Consider the following 25,837-nt stretch of genomic DNA (forward strand, 5'->3'; position numbering starts at 1 on the left):
ATACAATAAATGTTACAATCTTCGCTTTGGACGAGACAAGGTCTAAAACAGTTTGGGTAACATTTCTAACTGGAATCTTTCTGACATACAATCATAAGCCACGCCCCATATTCCCATATTATACCCTATTTCTCCAAGTTAACCTAGTTCCCTGGTGTCCTGGTCAAAATACCATAAGGATGAAGCACCACAGCAGTTAAACGCTATGTTTAGTAGTTTCTCTTTAGGTCCACCCTTATAAAAAAAAAAAGTAAAACGACACTTAAGGGACAGGAAATGACATCAGCCACAGAGGCTACTGGGAGCTAACAGCAGTTAGCATTTGGAAAAGTGATCATTTGCAGGCTCTAGCAGGCACATTGGCGTCATATATAACATGTATCCACTAAACAGATAAATCCTCTGGGGCTGGAAGTTTGTGTAGAACTCTGTGCTGCACTGTGGAGCCAAGAATAGAACTTTTCACGGACTAGCGGTTTTCGGATGCTGTTACCCTAGCAAAAACTCTGGCATGTTTTACAGACAAAGCGGAGCTCCGCGAGACAACAATTCCAGGAATTTAGCATCTTGTTGAGTTCCAAGGAGCGCGGAAGTCAACATTGCGTGTTTTATCTCCTGTACTTAGACTGAGGAGGACCACAAAAACATGAGTGAGTCATAATTTTTCACACTTTGGTAACTCCAGAGTCCCAAACATATGTATTAAAATTATTAAAAAGTTGATTTTGCATAATATGGGACCTTTAAATATTTACTATGGTATAGATTTAAAAAGGAGTATTGCTAAATGACACTCATACACTACTGTAATTCCAAAATGATAATTGAATGAGGTCAAATGCTTCCAACATGTATTCATTTCTTCAAATAGCACAGAACAATCAAGTATTGATTGCAGCAATTGCCATTTGCAAATTGCATTATTTTAAATCGTGACTTTGAAAATGGTAAATTGCTCAGCTCTGGATTGGACAATAAAATACAGCACTTCACATGTTTCTATTGATCTTTATGAAAGGTGCCGAGTCACAGCAGGACACACAATCATGTTTAAACATTATGTTTTGCATCAGATTGACGTCAAAGCACAACACGACATTTACAGATGGACAAGAGGACTAATGGAAGCCAGAAGTTGAACACTGTGGACAAAATATTGACGACTATTCTGCATTATGAGGAATAATTAACATGGGTCTAGTGCTACAGTAATATGAAAAGATATTATCAGAAGGTACACACAAACAGGTTTCCCTGGACAGGTTTTTATATATGATTGCATTGCTTCAAAAATGTTCCCTATGTTCTCTGACAAAGCAGTAAAGAACGTCACAAATGTGAAAAAACTCGGAATGTGTCTCCTTACTAGTGGTTGCACAAGCAAATGTAATTGATGTGGAAGTTTACAGGGTCTTAAAAAGGTTTTTGTGAGATGTTTTCGAGGTGTAATTTTAACCTAGACATTCAGTCGCGCACAACAGAATCCACATTGAACCTTGGTGCTCGCTTCCTTCCTTTCTTTCCTTCCGTCCTTCCTTAAACTAGAATTCTATCCGTCTTCTACAGACTGACTGACAACATTCAAACTTTTCAAAATATTCGGGCAGTGGATGATGTTCTGTGCTCGGTTGTGTACAACGTCTTAGTTCAAAATGTTTTTCATCACTTTAATGTATTTGGTATGCAAAATAACTTTGATAAACAAATCTTTCTTTTCTTCCTCTCCGTCCTTTCCTCCCTCAGTGTTTCTGCTTGCACCGAATCAAAATCTCTGTATGGAGAGACGCATTTTTGTCTAATGCCAATTAGCAGATGACGTGTCCAGCTGGCAGTGATTTAAAATTCATCAAACTGCTGCTAAAACCCATTTGTGAAACCAGTATTTTTGTCCTACTATTCTATTTTCTCTGAGCTTGCCACCATCAAAAGTTGTGCAAATGAGGTCAAAGAAAAGGAGGAAATGAGTGCGGGCTTTGTACAAAGGAAACAGAAACTTTAATCACTGTTAACTTAATTTTTTTCAGATCTGTATTGGATTCGTATGAAAAACAAAAACACAAAAACATACTGAAGAGATGAAATAGAAAAACACACGCACACTGTGTCAGTCTATTTCTGATTCATCTCAAGGCATCGATAATTCTTCTGGGAATCAATAAATCTCCTGATATTTTTCATTCTCATTTGTCTTCAGACCCACTCATCACTCTATGGGACTTAAGCCATGCCGAGACAGAGTGGGAAGAGAATTATTGGGAGCAAGCGGAATCACAAGGGAGGACATTATTCATACAAGGAGTCTCATCTCGTGCGCATGCAGGAGATGGAAAGCTCTGCAGTGCACAGCGTGACTCTGCTGCGCTGGATTGTGGAGAGCGGAGCGCCGTCTTCAAATTGTGTTTAGGTGTTTTACACCCAGCATATTTTAGCTTTAATGCTGGAAAATCAGTCCCGAAAAGCACACAAGCACACACACTATATACAGTGTGTTGTAGCTTCGTCTGCATACCTGCAGCTTCCCTTGGATTTAATTTCCACCCAGACATGAAATGAAATGAAATGAAACAATCTCACAAAAAGACTCTTCAAAAATCAAGAGCACATTAGACCGAGGTGCTGAGGTGACTATAAAATAGACTATAAACATGAGCATTATTGAAATGATTCTTCATTTTTGTGTGCTGGCACTTGCCACTGTAAGTACATATTAATCCATGCTCATATTTACATTCAAGATGTCTTCAGTGAGTCTAACATCGGCCCAAAGCTCGTGCAGCTCACTCATGTGTGGCAGCTTCAATTTCTGGCTCGAGGTCTTTACATTTATCCCAAATAAATTGGGTGGCGGCCGAGGCAGCCAAGCTGTGACTTTTTAAAGGAAGTCTAATGTAAGAGTTGTTTGGTGGAAGGGGCACACATCAAAGCATGGATATGGGCTATTGCCAAAATGGTTCCCATGACATGTAGTGTGCCGTGAAGCCATTAGTGGTGCTTTTAAGGTGTTCATCCTTGACATCCTTGTGCTGAGCCACGGCAATGAAACCAAAATTGAGGTAAGCTTGCAATCACGCTGCAAAAAAAAAAAAAAATAAAATCAGGATGGAACTGGTGCCGAGAAAAAGCAAGCTCCTAACAGAGAACTCTAGAAGCTAATTCGTACCTACACACGTGTCCATTGAAATGCTTCCTTTTCATTTCTGGTGCTTTTTCACTATACAGTTCGACTCTACACGGTCTGGGTACCAGGCACGTCGTTTTCTATTACTAAACCTCCTTAATGTGGGCGGGATGGTCATACATGTAGCACGGCGGCGTGAAAATCAGTAAATCAAACTTAAAATTTAAATGGGTTGTGATGCGGCTTTTAGAAATGCCCTTGCTAAATGTTGTAGACTTTCCTAATTTTTTGAAGGGTTTTTCACTGATCTACAGTTATTGTTCGGTTTGATTCCAGTGTCGAACGTCGTGCTCATGACTCTTCCAGTGACGACACTCTATGACCAGTCAGTGGCCACCAGCAGTCTGTAGACGTCACATTTTAGTGGCTCAGCTCGCTGGGAACCTCGCCAGAGCAGGTACTAAAAAAAAGCACCAGGGACTAAAGACCTGCATTGGGAGTGGGTTCCCGCGGGATCCAACTCAAATCTCGCGGGAGCAGGTGGTTTTAAGGTTGCCGCGAGCGAAAGTGGTCGGCTAAATATAGACAGCAGGTCCCAAGATTATTGGCAGAATGGAGAGAGCAACTGCAGTTGCTGATAATATTAAGGCTGGAGATTATGAAATTAAAGCAAATACCGGAAAATCCGATATCTGGAACAGGTTTAACATTGTTAAAAAAGAAGAAGGCAAAAAAGCTGGACTTTGTGTGTTGTAACAAGTGTGGCAAAGTGCTTGTATACAAAGAGCACAACTCTGGCACTTCAGGGTTGAGAACACACACCTGCTCTGTGCTGCCCTGGTCAAAGGAAGCTGCTTCTTTTCAGAGACAAAACAGCAGAGACTACAGTAGAACTGTGCTGTAAACTGTGCTGTAAAGACATTCCGCCTCCCGGTTTTGCTGCCGGCTTTGATTTGATCGTTGTTGTCTTTGCTATAACATACTACAGCATGTCGTTATCATCGCCGCTTTTTTGCTTGCGGCAGAAGTTGAGAAATGTTCTACATTTCAAGCCGCAGTGCGCGAATCAGCATCAGCCAATGAAAACACATTTCACTAGCAGCAGGCACTCGCCAACCAAATCATGTTTAAAGGTGCCATATGTAAGAATGTGGCCAAAAACGGTTACTACATTCAAATTCAAAATACCGAGGTCTTTTAGGTTTTGTTTTTTGACGTAACTGGCAACCCGTGGTTGCTCTGCAGCTGAGACTCTGGTGACTGCAATGATTGGTAGACGGCAGTAGGTGGCGCCACATGCCAAAACATGATTTCAAAACATTGCAGTCTGCAAAATATTTTTAATTTCAAATATTTTGGCTGTTCTGTTGTTGTTGGTGAGTTCAGTTTGTTATATAAACATTATTCCTGAGTCTCTATGACATATTACAAGGATTTTATTAGGCCAGATGGTTTAAATTTATTACATAATGCACCTTTAAGGTCCAAACTGAGCTCTCAGACAAGGTTGTTCTCCAACATTTTGCCGATTATTTTTTTTGTCAAAGTGCAGCCAACAATAGCAGACGTGGCGGACATTATCACTTCACCACCGCCGTGACAGACACCGCTCTGCTGACCTCCGATATTCACCAAGGGTCAGGCCCAATCTCCATCAAGCACTAAAGCGATGCACGCACATTTGAATCTCCTGTTAGCATACGATTCATTCTCTGGTGGCCATGAGGCCAAGATAGTGGCCAACGAGAAGACATTGTGCTGCCCCTGGAGTCCTGCCACTGGCATAAGTAATGATAAACCAGCTGATTCCTCCTTTAATAGGGTTACATGTGTCACTGGCTGGAATATGCTCAGTGTCTCTGGCTACCTCCTGAGTGTCTGCGGCCATTACAGCATTAGACTCCACATTATGGAGGGCTAAATCATTTAGAAGAAGAAATAGTATAAACATGGATCTCATGCAACAGGGGACATAATCTGATATTACAGTGATGTGAAAAAATGGAATACATAAAAAAGATTTCCCGTAAATCACATTACTGCATTTTAGTGTCACCTCGTCCACACTGAAATAAAAAAATAGTATTGTAGGGACACATGACAAGCGATAGTTCACGTTTGTATCTGAAGTATTGTTCGACGTAAATCACGTCGCGTACGTCTTAGCGTTTATTCGATTACAGTGATACAGCAATGAATACGCAGGCAGATTACACCAAGACAGTCGTGACTGTGCAATTTAAAGCCAGACACCAGGGACAAAAGTGGATCATAGAGAAGGATATACTGTACGAGGAAGAAATGAGGAGGGGGGGAGGGGTACAAAACACAACATGTAAGATTATTTTATGAACAAGCAGAGGAGAAAGAAGAGAAGAGGCAGCTGTAGTGAAGGCAGTGGGGTGAGAGGGTTGAGGAGGAGGGGGAGGTAAAAGCGGAAAAGGACTCAGAAAGAAAATAGGGCAATATGAGAAGGAAGCAATTACCAACACGTCCTTTATGAAGAATACCCTCCTGCCCATAGGACCTCACAAATCCTTCAATTTATTCTCCTATTGAAAATATTAAATTGAATTCCTTAGATACATTGCAAGATTACACACACATATTGAAATAATAGGACTGATCCGAGGAGGCTCCATCCCGCTCATGTGCAGAAAAAGGTCGAACCAAGGTTTTTTTTCTAAACAGATGGGCAAGAAAAATTATTTTTCACACCCAGCACCAAACAAATTGGTCATTTTAATGTTGTTATTGTTGCCTTTCAAGCGAATTCTGGCTGAAAACATTGAGGCCGCTTCGTCACTACAACGTGTAAAATGCATTTACACGCTGTGTACACGTTGCATTAACACTCCCGTTTGATTATTGCTCTTGACTTTTTTGGTCACGTTTTGTTTTCCTCATTGAACGTGTTTCCTGTCTCTGTCTTTTATCAAGAATAAAGGTTTTAAAAATCCATAAAAGGTTGTTTTTTTTAATTATTATTATTATTAATAGCAGAACCAGTGTCCAGTAGCCAATAAACCACTGGTCCAGTTATCAGTGGCTTTAAAGCACATACGTTTAGAAAGAAAGAATTTGCAATATACTATTTTAGCTCCATGTTTATCACCTGCTGGTGCAAATGCCTTCATACAATAATGTCTTTTAGCACGTTGGATTGTACAAATACAGCCCACTGATAATTCCCTTATTGTGTTCCTTACTCCATTTTCTAACTTGATTAAAAGAGCAAGTAACAGCACTGCCAGAAAGCATTCGATCATTGTTAATTAACTGTACGTTATTAATTTCACAGAAACTACAAGCATGCGAGATCATTTAAAATGTTATTTATTATTATTTAATTAACAAAAATGCAATACTTTAAAATTCAATATTCAAGCTTTGGAGAAAACAATAACCACAAATATTCGTCGCCATAATTAAATCAGACGATTCAACAGTATCTTTATCGTTGGTACCTTGGACAGAAAACAATGACTTTTTCATGACAATTACTCACTCTTACAGGGATTTGTTCCTGGGGGAGAGTTTATGTTTATGGTGCTGTTATAGTTTAACAGTTAAAGTGGTCCGAGAATTAAAAGGGAAGGTTCACAGTCATTCAGCTCAGTTTTTGTGGAGGTGTGTTTGAAGTTTGGACAATTTAATCCCATCACATTACACTCTAAACGTCCACTGATGGCATAATAACATTTAGTCCTTATAGGAGTTCATTACGTGCAGTGGTTCTCGCCCATCGTGAGCAAACAAGTTCCATCTGAACTAATTAGTGTGAGCGAAAATGTTGTATAACTTTTTATGAGTCACTGTTGACAGCGAGGGAAGCACAGTAAGTGACCCGCGACAACTATACGGAGATGATAAATCGGTGCTAATAATTATTATTATGTAGGGAAACATTATCAAAACAATACACAATACGCCTCTATAAAAAAAGACCGTGTATATGGGCCTTATTTTCCTGACAGGGAGAGTTTGTGACTTCAGTTACACTGTAGAGTCTCTTATGATGCTTATGCTGACAGCATTTTCAGTGTTTGTTCACTCTGGATAACGTCATTCGCTGTCCGACTATCTCTGAGAGACGAGCAAATGCTCGGCAAATGTGTGTTTTTTTTTTCAAGTGATAACACACCTTCACAAACCTACTTATGTTAGTATATTCCATTTCTGCACACACTGGAGATTTAATGAGTTATTCTTTCCTGCAACTACAACATCAGCACTCTCCAGACTTCAGCGCCCATCGGAGAGCAAGGACCAAATCATTACATTAGGTCCATAAGTACTACGAGCATCAGGGCTTTGACTTTTTAACTCCAAGTGCTTAAGTGTAAAATGCAGTTAGTAAGAGCAGAGCAATTAGCCATATTGACTGTTGCACAAGCCCTGCACTTTAAGCAAAACTATGTTGGAGCTGACCGCTGGGTCATTTTCAGAACATAAATTCTTCCCACTCCCTCTCTCTCTCTCTGGATCCTTCCTATACCTGTACAGAGAGATTTGTTATTTTACTGCTGCTGTGGAGGTTGTTGTTGTTGTTGTTTTCTTAACATCTCATTACAGGGGGCATAAAATCTCCATCAACCAGTAAGGGGGGGGTTTTGATTTAACTTGTCCCTAACCCACAATATCTCACATACTGAATAGCAAGATGTGAGATACACACGATCCATAATTGCTGTGTGACATACAACTTCCTCATGTATTTCCTGTCTGGTGCTGACTGCAAAAACACAAACAAAAGCAAAACAAAGCCTCTGTGTTTAACTGATATCATTAATATTTCTAGTAGATTCAAGTCGATGGGCAAAGTTACTTTCGTATGCAACAGTGTTTTTGGAGAATAGATGGACCAAAAAAGAAATGAAGACCACCTACTGCTGAAAGAAGAGGGAAATAATTACAATCACACAGAGAGGAGAAGAAAAAAACTGAGAGCAAAGTACAGTAGGGTAGGAAGTTAATGAACTGTGATGGTATTGTAGTTCCTCCTGAGCGTGAGATGAAACTCTGCAGGTGTCTAATTTGCATGAATCTGATGAGCAGGAGAATTCCATGGAGACATGGACAATGAGCAGCAGGAGTTCTTACAGAGCAACAACTCTGAGCTAAAAAAAAAAAAGAAAAAACTCTGAGTTGAAAAAACACCAATCCAAGATGTTCTCCGTGTTAATATATGATAAACAGTGGCGATTAACGTAAGAGAACAAGCTCAGCTTCCTCTAAAATGTCGAAGTCTAAGGTGGGCAAGGCACTGTCGCTTGATTGGAGGACATGTCTGAAAGGCGGAAACCAGTTTTTGATTGACAGCGTTGCAGAAACAAACACGACAATGGAGCCTTTTTTCTTTGGGAGTGAAGTCTGTAGACACACAGCATTTCAGTTTTACATAATTATTGTGTTTCCTTGTTCTGGTTGTTCGTTTGCAGAATTTATGTAAGAATTTATAGAAATAACTGGGTCCAGTTGACAGAAACCGCCACTGATGACAAATGAGATTTTCTTGACTCAAGACAAAGAGAGTCGACAGTAATCATAATCTGAAGCTTAAAAAAAGAACTCAGGATGAGTGAAAATAAATGTTGGAGACAAATTGAGAGTTTAAACCAGTTCGTATATTAAGCCAGGTATCAAGTAACTGTGGGGGAAAAAGCCAGAAGGTTTATTATTTGTATTCCAGGACTCGTCCAGTCAGCGTCACACTCCACATACCAACACCTGTGTTTTGACACCAGCTAGCGCTTAGCATGCAGGGCTAATGTATGAGCAGCAGAGTGAAAATGGAGCACAGCAAACAGTCAAAAGCCTGGCTGTGCTGCAACACAGGGGAGACAGCCACAGAGCAAAAAAAATCACACTCGACGACATGCACGACAGGCATATTGACTGTTATTATAGTTAAAGATTAATGATAACATCCCTACAAATTACATTTTATGTAACATTTAACACCCTGATTTTGCCGAAGCTAAAGCAACATGTCTGCTGTGTGCTATGAGAGCTTTTTTTTTTTTACATGCTTAAGTATTTGAAAGGAGTGATGTGAAAGTGAAGTGGAGGGAAAAGCAGAAAAAAGAGCAGAGAGGAGGAGGAGGAGGATAGGCAGAGAGGATGTGATATCTCCATTACCAAGCGGCAGAGAGATGAGCCATGGTGAGGAGAAATAATGTGACTGGCTCCAATTGAGTTAGAGGCCGTTCCACTCTGCAGATACGGGCTTCATAATGATGATCAACCAGCGCAAACAGTCCACCATTTCCTCTTATTTCAGCTTACTTTAAACGCAATAATATCACAATCTCCAGAATTGTATCTTTACACATTCAATGTTTGTGCAGTAAAAAAAACAAAAAAACATCCACAGTTTAAACAGAAATTACCCACCAAATTAAAAAAAAAGGTATATGTGACAAATCAGAATTATCAGCTTCTTACATAAAAGAAAGTGATGGATTACAGGGAAATGTCAGTTCTAAAATCAGTAAGTGGGGATTAAATTTATGGGTTCTAATCTATATCGCCTAATAATTTGCAGTGGATGCATGTGGCTCTATCTTTTATTTTATTCACGACATTAGCGTTCATCAGGCAGAGTAGTTGTTTGGTCCGTAAAAATGTCAGAAAATGTTGAAAAATGTCGCTCGGTGTTTACCAAACCCGGTAATGACGATGTTCTCAAATGTCTAATGCTTTCTTTGATATATGGAGCAAAGAAACTATTGGAAAAAAAAAAAATAGAAAAACACTCAAAATAGCTCACGGTTCATTTAGACATCCACAATCTTTTTTGCCTCTGCCGTCAGGAGGTCATGACAGTGTGGATACCTGACAGAAAATGGCATTGAATCCACATTTTTGCGAAGATTTAGGCTTTTAAAGGCTGTGGTGTTAAACTTTTGATCAGCTGATGAACAGCCTATTTCAGTTTAATGGTTGTTTGCAATAAATAATAGTTTACTCAAATGTTTTTTTGTCTCACTGCAATTTCTTCTTTTTGCATTTTAAAGCACTGTTTAGAACCTTCTTAATATCCAACAGTGCAAAATGTAATTTCTAGCAATTTTTCATCTGATCTTAAAATTTCCAAGTTGCTGTTGAGCTGCTGTTCCTCTCGAACACCTGTATCAGATCTTTGCACCGGGCGCGTTACAGCAGCGGCGCGGTGCCTTGGGAGCCAGCGGTATTCACGGAAGATCGCGCGATAATCTCGAACGGACGCGAGTTTGCGAGCTCCCGCGATAGACTGTGTGTATAAAGGAAACAACAACAACGCAGCTTCTTCTTTTATTCTCCAATGTGGCAGAACTGTTGATCTGGTGTCATAAATGATTTTAGTTTCTCCACTTGAACAATCAGTCGTACATTATGACTTTCCGAGACGCTCTGATCAATTGACTGTTGACCTGGTAGCACCGGTCACGTCGTAATGTTGATGTGAAGTTTGCGTATTGTGTTTTATTTTGTCGGACTTCCTGTCTTGTGTGATCTGCTTTGTTGAAATTTACGCGGTTCAGCAGCAGCAAGCCGCTTCTGGGACGCTGCTGAGACGTTCCACAGTGCGCCCAGAGGAAATGCTCTCATTGATTAGAATGGAAGCTATTTTCAACAGCGACCACGCCGCTGACGTGCAGCGGAAATCTGCCTTCACTGTGGCTTTCTTGCAACATCTTTAACATTTCCCACTGAATCAGGTCTTCTGTCACTAGTGCCTGCCATCGCAAAACTGTCATCTAACACACACACACACCCGGTCTTTCTTTCCCTCAGTCACTGACATCCGTCAGTGTTCACAGGTGTTAATTATCAGTTTGCCTATTTGCTGTAGCACCACCCTGTATGGTATCTAGTGAGGGCAGAATATAAAAGATATACTTTATTTCAGGCGGCAAAGTTAGCGGTCTGTTATGATATAGTTCCTTAGAAATAAAGCAGGCTGTCAAAATCAAAGTAATTATTGGGAAATCACAATTAAAAATACTCCTGCAGGTCATGCGGATGCAATTATTGCAACAGTTCTTCTTGTGACAGCGGCACAAAGACATTGTAATTCCAATTACTGGCCATTTCTGTGCTACCGAGAGTTAATCAAATCCATTCACTGGTAATGGAATAAGTTCAAAACGCAATTCCATCTTCAAAGACATTTAAATATAAAAAGGTATAACATAGGGCTTGAAAACAGTTGCAAATCTATACATAGTACTGTGGAAAATCCACCCTGGAGATTTTAAGTTGCTTGAAGAGGCATTTTTAAAGTGGGGGAAAGCTTTTTGGTCATGGCTGAGGCGGCCTATAAGCACATTTAGAAAGCTATAAGAAAAAGCATAAAAGCATGAAAAACAGTAACATTCCACAGAGGACTCATTTAGTACACACGAAGTGTGTATGCAAACACACCAAGACACAGTTGGCCAACAACACTGACTGAACTGCCATCTACTGCAGCTCTGGGAACGAGGACTTAGTGTTTTTAAGTAGCCTTTTAGTCGTTTTTCTGAGCAGTTTTCTGATCACAGTCGAGCACACCAGTGTGATGCTTACTTGAGCACAAAGCTTGTTAACTCATGTCTATGGTTATGTTATTGGAGTCGTATTGGCCCTAATCATTTGATATCAAGTTTCCTTTTATTTGATAGCGAAAAACAAAAGCAATTCACAGTAAAATTGTCAGAATAGTGACAGTGTTAACAATAGGATAACTGACAAAATCTGATATTTTGTTTTGTAAATGTAATTTATTAAAGCTGCGATGTGTAAATCCTGGTGATTTTGTTGTTGCTGATGTGGTTTGGTCTTTGCGAAAAGACGTAACGTTATTTTCCATGTCAGTTTCAGTCGAATAATACTCAGATCAGATCGGTGCAGAAGCAGGTGGTGGCTGCTGTTTGCAGTCATCTCGCTTCACTAGCACCATGTTGCTGTTGCCACAGTCTCTCCAACATAAAACAAATCAATTCCTGTGTGTAATATAAACTCCAAACGATGGTTTTAAATTAAGTTCATTTCAATTTAAGTTACATTTAAACGGTTAAAAGGTTGTGTCCTGATTCACGTTGCTTTGTTTACAATTATAGGACAAAAAACAAATCTATACACTTGGGTCTCATTTCCCGATAATCTTAAGGTGTGCTCCGACTAACAATGCCATGCATTTCAGAGGCAGTGTGATTGCAGAGAAAGTCGATGCAAACACGCGAGCATGAATATTTGCCTTATGTGGTGATAAAGACGAATCCACCAGAGTTAAAGACGTCCTGCTTGATCATGCTGTCCACGCATGCAAGTGCTGAAAGTGTGTAACATTCATACATGTACGATCCAATTTATAATACAACAAATAGCCAGTCAGCATCATCCAAGTTTGTTCAGAAGCGATACTACAGCTAGTTTATTTCTTTCCCCTGACAATTCAATCTAACATCCACGCACGGCAGTGGAGAATGAGCGAGTGAATCCGGCAGGTCTTTTAAAATCAGTCCAGTCCGAGCAGGGAGGATTGGTATCATCACTTTGGAATACAAAATGATATGGGGGAGCCCGTCTCTATGATATAATATCATATGTATGATGTAAATGTCTTGGTCCCAAAGTCATTTACCAAGAAAGAGAGACAGTGTGTTGCACCGATGTAAATATTTCATGTCGACACCGACGCCGCTTGTTTTCTAAATGGTCCGTTTCACCTCGGCGTGCAGATAAACTGAGTCTCTTTTTTTTTTTAAATCCGCTAATGAATGTCGTTTCCATCACTCTCTGTATCTGCCTCGCTTTCTCCGGCTCTTGTATACCTGTGCATCGTACAGTATGCCTCCAGAATCACAAACACACACACACACACACAGCCTGAGGCTGTATCCAAACTACCATAGTGGAGCTGACCAGGGGTGATGAACTATTGACTGTTAGAGTTTAAGCAGTCCATGTAACTCCTAGTGGTTGGCCAGTCATTCCAGCAACGGCCTTGGGCGACCTGCTAGTCCTTGCTCTGTATGTATATATATATGTGTGTGTGTGTGTGTGTGTAACAGGATCTGTGTGTTTGTCTTTTTGCTGGCCGACAGATGAATTTCTCAGAAGCCTTTGAGACTGACCGGAAGGATGTCTGACAGGTGAAGATAAACTGGAGCAACGGCCAGCAGCGTGGAAGCAAAGCCAGTACGATTATGCCAGGAAGACAGCACTCTGTCTGGGATATAGAGGAGAGAGGGCACTGTATTTGTGTATGTGATGGGGACGGAGTTGAGTGCTCACGCCTCTGTCTCAGAGTAAATGTGACTAGACGGGAGTCGAGGGAGTTGGCGTGTGAGACACGAAGAGAGAAAGGAGCAGAAAAAATATGAGTGAGTGTAAAAATGAGTGAATTTCTGTGGGATTAGTTACAGACCAAGAGATAGAGCGGTAGATAAATCACCTCCGAGCCAGAGCAGCAGGGGACGAGGAAAGTATCCCTCGTGTTTTTTAAAATTAATTTAGAAGACGTTTTCGTTTTCTTAAACTAAATCTCATCTACAAATCTGTACATGGGGACACATTACTGTGACACAACCACAGAATCACACCACTGTCCCCCAAGGCCTGAAACGGTGACCAACACAGCCATTATACACTGTCGAGTATGAAGTGGTCCTTCCACTGTTCAAGGCGAGACATCCTAGGAGAGGATGTGCTCTAAAATAATTTTCCGCATCCTGGCTCCTCCGTTGCATTGTCTGTCGGTAAACTCAGACTTACAGGCACAAACACGCTGACCCTGAATGATCCCATGAAGAAAAAAACACACACTTTTTCCCCAGCTCCAGAGGCTGAAATAAGCAAGTGTGTGTCTGAGATGAGGCTGGCTGTGCTGTCACACAGTAGGTTGTCAAATAAACTTAGAATGATTTTGAGCACTGAAATAACCAGCAAATGAATTAATAATAACAATTATCAGTCGTAGAAAACTAAAAAAAAAGCTCCACCTACCAAAGCTATAACGCTTATATAAAGTAAATAAAATCTAAGAGTTATTTTAATTATACATCTTTGACTTATTGTTAATTTTCCTCTCGTTGTAATGTGTAGTGACTGTTGTTATGCGTCTGTGGTGGTTTGCTTCTGTCCTTTCCAACTGCATTCTGTCATTAATGTTTCAGTTGTATTTTTCAGTAGCTGTGAACGTCTTATTTTCTTCTTCCTCCTCATATTTTGCCTCAGTTATCCATGTTTAGACATTTTTTGGCTGTTTATTTAGATTTTGGATCTCTGCCTGCTCCCTTCTAGATTATTGTTATTCATGTTTGGACTGCTCTCCCTGGCTTTGAGTCTCGCCTGCCTGAACGATATTTAAGCTTTTGTTCCATTATTTTCGTTAAAGAAATCTCTGAAGTTCTGCCAAGGCATTTGCTTTCTCAAGTCCTTATTCCTGCTGCATGACTTGTGACAGTATTTAGGATGTGAAGACTTCCTCGTGCTTTAATTATAGAATATTGTGATGTTATCATTCAGTGTGAGGGTGGATGGTTGTTTGTCCATTGTGTACCCCCACCTTTTTCCCTATGTCAGTTGGGATTGGCACCAGCACCCTCCGCGACCCTCATGTGAAGGATAAAGCGGTATATAGAAGATGAGTGAGTGCATGTTTTTCTAATTACTGTATGTTAATTGGAACATTTATATTAATTCAAGACACAAGCTATAGCAAAGACTGCCCTACTAACTCTAATTCAGTCAGGAACTCTCATCATAATTAAACCATTTATAGCAACAAATTGAAACTTGCAGGAAACCCCCATGCAAGAGTGAGCCCAAGAAAGACACTACAGAACATTCTCAATTTGGGGAGAGAATGGCTGTAATTAGAACGCGTCTTATAGATTCTGAATTAGCTCGTTGTGACCTGGGCCCTGTGATGGACTGGTGACCTGTCCAGGGTGTACGCCGCCTTTCGCTCTACTGTATGTCAGCTGGGATTGGCACCAGCGCTCCCCATGACCCTCGTGTGGAGATAAAGCAGTAGCCACACATTCACTTGAAACCCCAAATTATTCTAGCTGTGGTAGCAGTTTACGAAAGATAGTGACACTTCTGCTGCTAGCTACAGTATATCTACAGAAAAACCAGGAGATACTTCAGTCAGGATGTTTTTTGAGGTGGAAAACTAAAAGAAAAAAGGTGTGAAGAGGAAGATAAAGGAAATTTAAGTGACTACACAGTGACTCAGGGCCAAAAGAGGTCATAAGAGTGCTTAACCTGAAAAGTCGATGCAGGCAACGCTCAAAGCAGTTTGTGATGTGAATTGCAAAGCCGGCCAGTGCATGTATCACCGAACCTGAGTCAAAGCAATAGTCACAGACTCGCATAAACATGCCTGCAGCTTCCCATGGGAGATTAATCCGAAATATTAAATACTTTTTTAATTAGCCCCTTACATTAAGTTGTTGTGGGAGGTAACCAACCTTGACTGTGATGTTTAGACAAGGTTCCAAAAGTTCCTAATCCAAATCCCACATAATACAGTGCATATTATTTACTGAAGTGTCACAGCAACTGAAACAAAAAAGGTGTCGTTCGATACCGAATTCCAGATACGGGTACCATATTTGTTCAAATGCTGGCTAACATTTTCTATGGGCAAGTAGCCCTACTGCCTTGTGGGTCAGCCTTTTGGTGCAAATGCTAAGGAAGCTCATCCCAACAGAAAAACAATGCACTGGCGGTGTGTGCAAGAGGTGGGCCTGAACAGAGCCAGGAATGGAAGGATGGTGCTACCCCTTACAGCACTTTAAAATGTTCACTGCACTGGCATCCATCTTTGACTACATGAAGTGTGATGAACATGAAATATGGTTGGGTGCGGAGTTTAGCTCACTTTGGTAGAGCTGCCGCCCCATGTTGAGGCTACAGTCTTCATTGCAGGAGCCCTGGTTTGAATCCTGCATCGGGCAGCCCTTTCCTGCATGTCATTCACCATCTCTGTCTCCCCATTTCCTGTCTCTCTTTCAGAGAAAAAATGAAAACACATGAAATATGGTCTATTTTGTATGCATTATGTTCAAAAAAGTCACCATGTGCTGTGATTTTGAACACAGTTGGAGAGCTATGCACAATGAAGCAGGATTACGACTTTGTCATGAGTGTTTCTGGCTGATTATGCAGTTATTCTGCTCAAACAACAGACGCAAACAATTCCCTTTGAGAAGACTCCTCCTACATAAAATCAGGTTTAGAACACTGGTCAAATCGCAGCAGATTTTAAACTGATATTACCCAAGAGATTAGGTGTGAGATCAAAGCAACACCAATGGCAATCGATGGCATGAACGTTCACTTTGACCCTAGAAACAATCTGTGATGGAAAGTCATCACAGAGACCTGGTTTTAGGGTTAGAATTGGGTTACAATTAGGGTGAGGGTAAGGATCATGTGCTTAGTTGTAATGGTTAAGGCTAGGGTAAGAGGTTAAGGGATGCATTATATCTATAATGTGTACTCACAAAGACATAAAAAGAAGTTTGTTTGTGTGTGTGCGTGCGAGTTTGCTGCGTGTGACAGTCTGAGTAACAAAGAAGAGTCAGGCAGGCTGAGTGGAAGACAGGCCAGCTAAGATCTATGTGCTGTCAGTAACACTAATCACGCTTTGCCCAGCAGTATTCATCTCTGCAGCAGCAACTGGGCACTGACTAACAGCCGGACAGCCAACAAAACACAGGCTGCCATGGCTACAGCACTGTTTCAACTGCCTAGTGATAACAATAGGGGAGGAGGATTCTGTTGAAGGAATGGCATGTCATGTGAAGTAGCAACGGCTTCCAACTTTTGTCACTATCTTAGCGATGCTTTTCTCAAACCGTCTGCTCAAAAATACCCTGAGCCTTGTCACCAAGCTGCTCGGCGTTGTAAGACAAAAGAGGGACATGAGCCGACATGAAACGTGGAAATTGTGTGCGAGATGGCGTACTATGCATTTCCAAGAGCATCATGATGAATGGAGAATGTGAAAACATTGCGAGAATACCAAGATGGAATAATATGTAAGCAAAATACGAGCAACTGACTGACTTCGAGAGTACAAATTGAAGAAAATGCAGCCATCTGTCCTTCAACAATGCCAAACTAGCATTCGAACACGTCTCTTTGTTGCTCTGCTGTCGTGCCATTTTCAGAACCTCTGCCTCTCCCTGCCACTCTTATGTTCACTTTCAATTCTCTGCCGTCTGACTTTGTCAAAGTTGTCTGCATTACAATTGAAAGAATATGTCATTGGAATAAAAAGGCACAAGGGAGGAGGAGTGGGGGCCAAAGTAATCAAGGGAGCTGAAAAGCGTGAAAGTACCATTACTCATAATGCCATATACACATAGGAAAGATAAATGACTGCAATCCAATGGCAGCCCTCTAATACTGGATTCACTTAGGCGGAAAGGAAGTGAAAAACCTTCCCCTTACTTACCATCCCAACATTGTTTCAATGAATTGTCACGCATTTGGAGCTCACATAAGAACACGTGTCCCAAAAGCAGAGTAGTACAAAAGGACTCAGAGACAATAACAAAAGACAGTGGCGCTTTAGAGTTAACCAACGATGGTTTGAAGTATTTAAAAGACGTTAGCCGATTCATTGGCCAATACTCCATCACCCATTCCCCAGGGAAATCGGTCAATAGTTTTCCAAGAAAATGCACAATCACAATATTTACTACAATAGAATGACCTATTGACCTAACTTGAAGTGCACCTATTCACAGTTGCAGCAACTGCAGTTCCAAGGTTTCTTAAACACATCATCAGTAGGCGTTAGGTTGGCGGATGACGTGTGTTGTGTTTGCAGAAGCATTGACGTTTCTGAGGTTCACTGATTGCGCCGACACACATCTCAATAGCTCTAATGAGCAGATCCAGCAGCGATCTGATAGTTTTTTTTTTAGGTATTATTTATCGAGAGAAAAGTGGCCCTTAAATTAGTAAATATAGCCATTGACCCATAATGTGTAGCCAGTAGCAACCACCACTGGACCCTCCATTCAAAGCAGTGACCCGCATCTCGACTAGGATTTAATTTTGAGAAACAGGATTCCCAGAAATCCAATCAGGACTCTTCCTTGGAATGTAATGCAACAGTTTTCCATCATGAAACATGCAGCAGATGTGTGCGTTTGAACACAACACAGCCTATTAAGATGATAAGAAGATGAAAAGCTCATGAATGCTACCCAGTTGCACATTTTGTGCTCTTACTTTTTTTTTTTAGGATAATAAATAAGCTTAAGTTGAGTGATCATTGTGCTTGCAGCCTTGAACAGTCATAAAATAAACTTATACAGAATGGCTTAGAAATCAACAAATGACTTCCTTTAACACATTTCGTTACATAATGAAGATCTGTAAAATATTACTTTTATTAAGGGTTTGCTTCTCAGAAGACAAGTCGCAGACCATAAACTTGGCATTTCATAATAAGCGGTGCAGCAGAGTGGAAGTTCATGCAGCACACAACGCGCTTGAAGCAAACAGATTCGGGGGCCCTATGTTATTCAAAGAGACACGGCACATCCAGTGTCGCTGCTAGTTTCCAACTGACGGTTATCATTTTCACACCCTGCACACCAAGGTTGTGTAGGTGACACTTGCACTCATCAGTGCCTCTGTGGGTGTGCTGGTCTCGAAACGCGGTGTGGTCGGCCGCATTGTTGGCACATTCACACAGCAAAAACGTTGTCTAAAGTAAATGGCACAGTATTATAGAAACGGTGCATTAGATGCACGTACATTCTGCTTGTTTAACACACAGGGACATGCTTTAGCGGGCCCCCCCCCCCTTCCTCCCCTTCCTCCCCTTCCTCCCCCGCCTCGTCACTTTAATTCAGATTGAATGTCAGTGTAATTCTTTATCCTGTGCAGTCTAATGGAGTTGTTGATGGGACAGAGTTGGTAGACGTCGGAGTCAGATGGTTCACCGGCCAAGGACCGCATACACATTAGCGCAGGGAGGGAGGGAGGGGGTTGCTTTTCAGTCTGTGCGTAAAAGGGCATAAATTGTGCAATTTTGCCCAAATGATGAACAAAAAAGGTCAGATTGGGAACGGAAAGCTGCATTATGTGTCCTTGTTGTATGCTGTATGTCGTGTCTTCAAAAAAAACACACACATTTCCCAGGATTTAATACTCATTGTGTCAGTTTTCCTACACATTAGCACCGTGTGCAAAAAGAAAAGACCAAGAAGAAGAAGAAGACATCGCCTTCTACTTCTTCAACAAACTTCTGTAGCTCTACAGGTGCCATGTTATCTCTCCCTCAGGCTACATGTGTGCATCTATTGCTAGGCAGCACATTGTGAATGGCAATGTGCTGGGAGAAGTTGAAGGAAGGCAGAAGGAGTTACAATACACCTCATCGCCTCAAGGCCTCCTCTTCTCACAGAAAGTGACATTTCGTAAAAAAGCAAAAAAACAAATATATATCAGATTGTGAAAAGCAGTATATTTTGACAGCTCTGTCATCATGTCAAATCTGTCCGTCCAAATAAACAGCAAAAACAACACAGCTGGTCTTATTTCACATGCCACTTGTTCTGTATATTGAAATTATCCTGTGGGGTAAAGTCCAAATAATCCAGTGACTTTTACTTTCTTTTTTTAATCCTGTGTCCAGTGACAGACATGGCTGGAGGTACAATGTGTTCAGGTTGTCCATCAGTCTGTCTCTCCTACCCCTTGTGAACACAATATCTGAAGAATGTCTTGAGGGAATCCTTTCAAATTTAGAACAAATGTTCACTCGGACACAAGGATGGACTTCTTAGATTTGGGTGGCCAAGGTTAAAACTGTCGGTTAATGGTGGCATGCAACTGCCGGTTGGTCATTCTAGTTTAATTTCTGTATGTAAGTTAAATGAATCATTTAAAGGAGTCATATTATACCCTTTTTCTCCAAGTTAAACTAGTTCCCTGATGTCTATGACATGCTTTGGTCAAAATACCATAAGGATGAAGCACCACAGTAGCCCCACAGTAGACCAAAACAGCCCTGTTCAGAACGCTCTGTTTAGTAAAATGAACGTAAGGGACAGAGGCTAATGGGAGCTAAAAGCAGTTAGCATTTGGAAAAGTGATCATTTGCAGGCTCTAGCAGGCACATTGCCGTCATATATAACATGTATCCACTGGACAGATAAACCCTCTGAGGCTGGAAGTTTGTGTAGAACTCTGAGCTGCACTGTGGAGCCAAGAATAGAACTTTTCATGGACTTCCGGTTTTCAGATACCGTACGGAGCTCCACGAGACAACAATTCCAGGAATTTAGTGCATTGTGACTTCCCAGTGAGTGCGGTAGTCAACATCGCATGTTTTATCTCCTGTACTTAGACTGAGAAAGACCACAAAAACATGGGTGAGTCATCTTTTTTTACACTTTTTTCACAAATATAAGGATTTAAATGATTAAAAAATAGATTTTGTAGTAAAAAGTAGATTAATATGGGACCTTTACATAAAAACATTCACAGAATATGGTTTGTACTGTGGACAATTGTGTTGCGATTTATTTAACTTAGAACATGGCAGCTCTTCCCACACAACCTCCGATGATGTTTCACTATATGGCTTTTTTTCTTCTTTACAAGTCGTTAGGCTGCTTAGGAAGCTTTGGGAGCTGGGGAGAAATATATACCAAAACTGCTGTCAGCAAGAAAGTTTGAGAAAGAAAAAGACAAAAAATTTAACGGAAAAGAAAAAAAGAAGAAAAAACAAACTGAGAGAAATGAGGGGTGTTAATTAGGGAGCCACTATTATGGGAAACATGAGGTGCCCATAATAAGTATTGAAAGGCTGAATTAGACTCGCCTGAACTAATGCCATACAGTGCATAAAAACAGCTCGCAGTAACAGTGAGGAACATTTCATGCAGTGTAACACCAAGTTTCCCTGTGGGCTCAACACAAAGATTTCCATTGTACCAAAGAAATGCCTGGGTCAGGGCTGCAAATTAAACTGTAGCCATGAAATTCTTTTAGTACCTTCAAAGCTCAGAGATTTCTACCTGGAAATAATTGTGTGGTATTAAACTGCTGTGACTGGAAGGTAAGCTAAATAAACAAACAAACAAACAAAAACAGTCTGTAGGTTATTATTATTATTATTATTATTATAAGAACTGTCTTTATGTCAAAGCAAAAACCATTATTACTCAGTGGAACTATTCCCACACCTTTGCCCTCATGCATCAAATGTGCCAACAATTTCCATGCAAAGATAAGCATTCATCATCATATGGACTGTTCCGTGAACGCACAATTTGATAAATAAGGGCCATTATTTTGACACTTACTTTAGCACAGTTCTCTTATCAGACTTATGTTACTACATTTGTTTATTTATCTTAAGTGTCTGTTAAGACACCCAAGGATACTTCACAGAAAAAGCAGTTTATATAAAGATAAAAAAAAATATGATAATGTGAACACCCCTGTTCACTATATTCGATTGGTCCATTATGACAAACGACATGAACAATGCATAAATCAGACCTTAATCCTGCCAGTTGACCCTTAGTGTCCATGCTGCAGGTGCACCCTTGGTAAATTGCTGATATTGACGTCCTGGGGGTGTGTGTTTATATTATAGGTCACATCTTTAGGCTTTACAAAAAATCTTCTCATGTGTTTTTGAGCTAAAATTACCACACAAAAAAGGCGAGTAGTGATAATTGTGCAAAAGTCACAAAATAGACCATTAATAGTGAACTTTGAACTGTGACGTATTTCCAAATTTTCACAAATTCCTTCCAAAATATTAATCTGATTGCCTAGGTTGTGCTTAAAAAAGTTATATTTCATATAGCCTCTGCTCTCTACGTACGTTTTAGCATAGTAACGGGGGAAAAATACAGCCTAAATGCTCAAAGCCCAACAACACTCAGGCAAAGTGAAACTGTGGGATATTTAGGGTGATAGATCTAAACCAGTTAATGATTGAACCCAACCTTAATTCAACCACAATTCACATCTTAATCTTAAATGTAACAAGAGCCTCAGAAATGAGGTTCTGGCTCATTAGGATCGGGTTTGGTTCCCATGAGGACTACTGGTCCATAAAAGTTGTCTATAGAGAAGTTCCCTAAGAGGTAACAGAAAAAGGCATGCATGCATACACACAAACACTCTCTAATAGATACCCATGCTTTTATATGAAACTTTTAGTGCGAGCAGCATTTTTAACTGGACCCCTCAGACTTTGTGTTCTCTTGAGTTGAGGACATGAGGGTTTTCCTGACCAGACAAAAGCCAGCTGACCTGGATGCACATGTAGTCGTGTTCCAGGCAGCCAATTACGCTACAGCCAGATAAAGCACATTGATCCATCAGCAACAGCGAGACCTTGCCTTTTACCACAAAGAAGATAAAAAAAAAATTTCACTCCCCCCGGTGAGATAAGAGACAGACGCTTAAAGGTCAAATTACATATTTTACTCCATTGATCTTCTACGACCTTGTTTCAAGTCCCTTTTGACGCTGCTGTTGTGCTGAACAGTTCTGCCAAACTAAATCTGGTTGACACGACACACGATACTGTGTTCTTCAGATTTCTTGCAGCAGGTAGAAAGTGTAGCGTAAAATCTAAAATCTGTAAACATGGTTTGTAAAAAAGTCATGGTCGTGATATGACTCTAGTGTAAAGCTGGAGGAGTCATTCATTTTTCATCTTTTCTCTGTCTCTCCATCTCTGAACAAACACCCAGTTCTCTCGCCCCAACACTCCACTTCTTTATTATGGCAGGACAGAAATATCCAGTTTAGATGTTAGCAATTGCTTTGACGAGTCGACTGATCGCATGGTTAAGGGTTGAGCAGATGAAAGAGAAGGGTGATACTATCAGGTTTGAAGGAATAATCCATTCAGACATGGTGCAGTTCCAGCACTGTCCTATTATACATCTGTAATAATAGTTTTTTTTATTATTATTATTGAAGTAAACAGTTTGACCTTATCTACACTGCTTTCCCCTGGCTTGTCCACTTCAACTCCAATGTGCGTTTTACAAAAAAATCCCCAGCTTTGAACAACACTAATGGAACAGAAACGATGTTATTTGCTAAACATGACATTTTGGATTATATTAAGGCTCCTTTAGACTGTTATTGCTTAAAAAAAATGTTTTGCTCTTCTGAAATGTAATTATCCTTATCTATGAGAAGTTGATTCAATATTCAATTATTGTGTTGCTGCATTATCCAAAAACAACAGAAATAGCCACATAGGCAACCACCGTATATCATATTCATAAAAACATGCAATCATGTTCAAATTTTCAAGGTTACAAAATGACTTTTGCTTATTTTAACCATAAAAGCCCCCCCCCCCCCCCCCACCCCCCCCCCAAAAAAAGTGGTTTTGCCCTTTTTTCCATTATAACTTTTTTTCTTCTGGCAGTTATTTACAATTTACTGCAAGTTAATAAAGTGTATTTAAAATGAAGAAAATTTAAAATGTTTATTTAGAAAAAACAGTAGTAGTTGTACACAAACACCAGATTTTGCGTGTTAAATTTGAAATGTTAACATATTTAAAATAACATTTGTTTGAGTCTTTGTCTCAATGTGCAAAAACAGGCCAATAAAATGGAAACTATGAAAAGTATTTTTTCCAACTCTCTCCTCTCCAGTGACAAAGACGCTGATGTTGACTTCCTGCAACAGCGCGAGTGAAATCAAGGTAACATCCGCACGTTCTCAATTGACAGAAACCGTTGGATTTTTTTCCGATAGCACAAGCCATCACACGAATACGGTAATGCAAAGTGTCGTCTGTGATATGATCTGTGTTAAAGGGCTAATGTCAATTCCCACATCGTTTTATTTCGTCCACCCCTCATAGATGCACTTTAATTTTCAATCTCTGCCTGTTGCTGACATGTGGAAATAATCTGTAAGAAACAATTAATAAGTGATAACTCAGGCATTTAAATGATTTTTAAAGGATATCGTGTTGATATATGGGCAGGGGTATTACCGTAACAGAGTGTAATCACGAGTACAAGTGCAGCTGTTTTTGAATTACAGTAACTGCTCTCACTCGCAGTTGTACATTATTTGACATATATTGCCTTTAAAAGGTCCCTCCTAATAGAATGTGCCCATTGATTTAAAAAACGATATGCATTAAAAAGCAGTGGACATGGCCTTAACATGTAAGCAAAGAGAAGCCACAGCGCAGACCAGTCAATAATCCGATAAGCAGGAGGACGGATGACAAATGTGACGCTCATCATCCACGGTGCTTTATCCACACTACTACACCACTGAGGGGAACAAGTGTAATGAAGTCAGTTGTGCTTCTCTTTGTCACAGCACACAGCTCCCACCTCACATTGTGGCTTTAGGGCCGCGCTCAGCGCTTCTGCTTCAAATCTGGCCTTTCATATTCTTTTTCACTTCCCCTCTGCTATGACAGACCTCGAGGCAGGGCACTAGACTGCGACCAATTTGGTCACACATGCGACCAAAAGGCTTTCGAGTGTGACTTAATTTTACACTCACCACCGACACGTTATTCCTGTTTGCAATAATGTATTAAAGGTATGAATGTATAAGGGAAATGACAAAAAGGCAAAACCCTGTGAAAACATTTGGGTGCACCTCAGGCGTAGGGTTGTTAATACGCTGATTAGAGGTCAAAGAACAGGAAATGCTCTTGATAGAACTGATGATATAGTCAAGTATAACCCTGATTCAGGTCCATAACAGTTTGGTATAATGAGGTAACACCATTCATCATCTGAAACATCTTTGAACTTCTCCCTACAGGCCTTTAAACACCACAAGACTGAAGAGCTTCTTTACTAAAGCTGTCCACAGACTCACACTGACACACACACACACACAACTATCAGTTTTACTTTAACCAATCGTCTTTACGGGAACCAAGTGTTTTAATCCTTTATAGAGTTCTATTGTGCACTTTTTATGCTGTTTTGCACTAAAATTATTTTTTATTTCATTGTGTTGCTGTTCTGCACACACAATGACAATAAAGCCTATCCTATTAAAAAAGTGTGAAGCCTGAGTCAGAGGGAATCACTAATTCTATTAAATTACTGTGTCGCTGAGTGGATTAATGTATTGTCTTTTCATTACAGCCGACGGTTTTAAAGAAAATCAACTTCATCCCTTATAGTCAATATTTACCAATGTGAAAAGTTTAAGGCATCGACCTTTGATTTCAGCAGTCGCAAAAAAAAAACACTTATTGAACTTAAGCTAATTAATGTTTGTGGGTTGGCGAAACAACAAGAGGAAAATCTTGGCTTTTATTCACCATCTCAGTGCCAGTGTTTGTCCATTATCACTTGGCCAGAGTTGGTTTTGCAGAAAAAGAGTACACCAATAACACTGCAAGGTCATAGCGGGGCAACAGAGTGGTGAGTGTTTTTCTACACAGACATTATTGATGATTGCCTTATGTCAGCTCAATCTCCCCGTTAAAACACATTATGTAGATTTAATCCTCACCACAGAGCCGTGCTGAAATTAAACGGCAACCAGAGCCGACACTCACCGACCACTTTGTTGGGTACACCTTTTTAACTACCCATTAATCAGCCACACAGAAACACACACTGGTGTGACTGGAGTGAAAGATTCGACATTTGAATATCAAGGTTTTGTAAAGAGTATACCAATTTAACCCCACAATTTATTATTTATCTTACTAAACTTGTCAAAAGAGTTGGTTTT

The 25,837-nt window shown here is 40.3% G+C and overlaps 1 protein-coding gene across 1 annotated transcript in view; it reads right to left on the reverse strand.

Moving 5' to 3' along the window:
- Nucleotides 1–25,837, reverse strand: part of LOC310927231 (calsyntenin-2-like) — a gene marked incomplete at both ends in the record, with an annotated part of 154,872 nt that overhangs the window by 83,872 nt on the left and 45,163 nt on the right. The window lies entirely within an intron of this gene.

Source organism: Microchirus variegatus, assembly GCF_963457635.1.
Source record: "Microchirus variegatus genome assembly, chromosome: 5".
Classification (NCBI taxonomy): Eukaryota; Metazoa; Chordata; class Actinopteri; order Pleuronectiformes; family Soleidae; genus Microchirus; species Microchirus variegatus.